Raw genomic sequence first — 2,815 nt, 5'->3', positions numbered from 1 at the left:
ATGTATTCCCCTTGAGTCTTAGTCTTGGAAGGGGGTTTGCCCTGAGGGGACCCGATCACTTGCCTTGATGTCTCCTGGGTGAGCAACTTGCTTGTTCTTGTAGTAGTCAGTTGCACTGCCGTTATTGTTTTTTTTTAATTTTTCCTGTTGCTCTTTCTTTCAAGAAGTATCTTATGTTCCTCTAGCCACTCCAGGCTGGTCTGCTTGTCCTTTCAAGTGGAAATTTCCCACCTCAGAAGATTCTGGATGGAGTTCAGGATTCCATCTATGGTCTTTGGCAATGCAGAGGCTCAGCAGGAAGCCTCCTTCACTGGGCAAACTGTAGCCCTGTTTTAGGTATTTCAATTAGTTAAGGAGCTCTGGTAGCATAGTGGTTATGAATCAGGCTGCTAATCTCATGGATAGCAGTTTGAAACTACCAGCTGCTCCGTGGGAGAAAGATGAGGCTTTCTGCTCCCATAAAAATTTACAGCCTCAGAAACCCTGTCACTATGAGTTGTAACCGACTCCATGACACACAACAACACAATCAGTTAAAGTTACATTCTTTTAAGGGATGAGATCATGGCCCCTCACAGCTTGTCCTCTAATCTTAGGTTTAAAATCAATAATGGGCACTAACTCCTTAGCCTATCTGTTCCTGGAGCACAGAGGAAATGTTAGTCAGGGCAGTAATGATTGGGAACAATGTTAAAAGGGTTTGAACAGAGAGGGGAAAAAAACTTATTAAAAACCCTTCTCGCACCAGGAGAGAACCAGGGTCTTGGCACATGCCCTGGCATTAAGTATTAAACAACAACAAAATGCTTTACAAATAATTCCCTAAAGATCATGGTACCTAAGTGGTTTAATATTCATTTCTTTGATTACTGCTCAGGTTAAATATAGTGAAGTAGAGAGTTTTTCATGTTTATTGTTTGAATATGTTTTATAAAATTAGGTCATTATATAAGGAACACTCAGCAATTCAGAACTAAATGAATACTTATATGATATCACAATTTACAAATAATGTGTTGTTAAAATTTTGCTGTTGTTGCTGTTAAGTGACCTCAGTCAGTTTTGTGGGAATGAGTATCTTATCTTCAAAAATTATTATAATCCTGTTTATTGCATTCAGGTGACCTTTCTTTTTTCCTGTTGCTACTTCCCGGAGTGAGTAAAGACTTTATGATCTCTCTTTTTCGTTTACTACTTCCTGAAGTGAACAGGGACTGTATGACCTCTCTTCTTCTTTTCACTATTTCCTGAAATGGGAATGCGCGCCTTAGAAATTTGAACTAGCCAACCAGGTAAGGGAAAAGATTGTGAGGTCAAAGTCCTAGCCAATGGAGTGAGATACAGCCTTAAGACTTGTGTCAGGGATTAAAAACCCGAGTCGACTGCCCGCTCAGTGTGCTCGCTGGCCTGTCCCTGTACAGCTATGTGCATGCACCCATCTGCATTTGGGATTCATTTCTAACAGTTTGACTAACAGAAACCTTATATAAGGTTTCCAAGGAGCTTGAACTGCCGACCTTGTGGTACAAACTGACCTTGTGGTTTCGTGCTTTAGAGACTAACACAGTATTTGAGTGTTCTATGATTTAATAAAAATTTTGCAATCAGGGGAAACATCACCTCATGCAAGAGGAATCCTCTTCCAGAGAATGTAGAATTCACATAATTTTTGATCAAAGAATACAGGTTTCCATGGTGATAAAGTACTTAACAGCTATTGTACTTGTTAAGTGCTGTTGAGTTGGTTGCCACACATAGGGACCCTATATAGGGTTTCCAAGGAGCTGCTGGTGGGTTTGAAATGCTGACGTTTTGGTCAGCAGTCCAGTGCTTATCCTACCGTGTCACACCAGGATTTAGTAAATTAGAAAATAAAGTTTCCTGTATTAAGAAATTACAATGGGAAATCTTTTAAAATCTCAAAGACATCAAAATAGCAAGATATTTCTAAAATAATAAGGAAGCGCAAGATACATTTTCTGAAGTAACTAAATAAAATAAAGAATGACAAAGGCAGAGTTCTGCCATGCTTACCCCTGCACTCAGATGGATTGGCACAGTGGCAGCAGCAACAGGCTTCAGCTTAACAAGGACTGTGAGGACCGGACAGGGTTTCATACTGTTATGTCTAGGGTCGCTATGAGTTGGAACTGACTCAATGGCACCTAACAACAACAAAAACACATTGAGTCAGAACTGACTTGATGGTACCAAACAACAAACAAACAACAAACTGAAGCTTCTCAGCCCAGTTGTCTGATTTATATAAATCATTCCACAGCTCCTCAGGAACCCTATTCAGGGTTGCTATGAGTTGGAACTAACTTGATAGCATTTAACAACAGCAACAACATACTGTATGTTAGTTGGCCCTGGAGATGCTACATTAGCCTAGGATACAGGCAAATCGGTTAAACCCTCCTTGCAGAGGTTTGAGGTAGGGGCCAAAAATTATTTGAAGCAATTTCTAAGGCCTTCCCCCACTAAATGATTGGTCAAAAACCCATTTTGCATACAAAATAAGGATGAAAGTGTATATAATTACCAAGCCAAAATAGTCAGTAAGTTTTTGGAACATTTTAGGCTAGATCCTTTAAAGAGTTCCGGTAGCATAGTAGTTACAAGTTGGGCTGCTAACTTCAAGGTCAGCTGTTCGAAACTACCAGCCATTCTACGGAAGAAAGATGAAGCTTTCTACTCCAGTAAAGATTTACAGCCTCGGAAACCCTATGCAGGGTCGCTATGAGTCGGAAGCGACTCCACGGCACATAACTACTACCACCAGGCTAGATTCTTTAGATCAGGGGTGGGGAAC

This window comes from Chrysochloris asiatica, unplaced genomic scaffold (genome assembly GCF_000296735.1).
Source record: "Chrysochloris asiatica unplaced genomic scaffold, ChrAsi1.0 scaffold00025, whole genome shotgun sequence".
NCBI classification, from domain to species: domain Eukaryota; kingdom Metazoa; phylum Chordata; class Mammalia; order Afrosoricida; family Chrysochloridae; genus Chrysochloris; species Chrysochloris asiatica.
Note: the sequence above shows the minus strand (reverse complement) of the source record.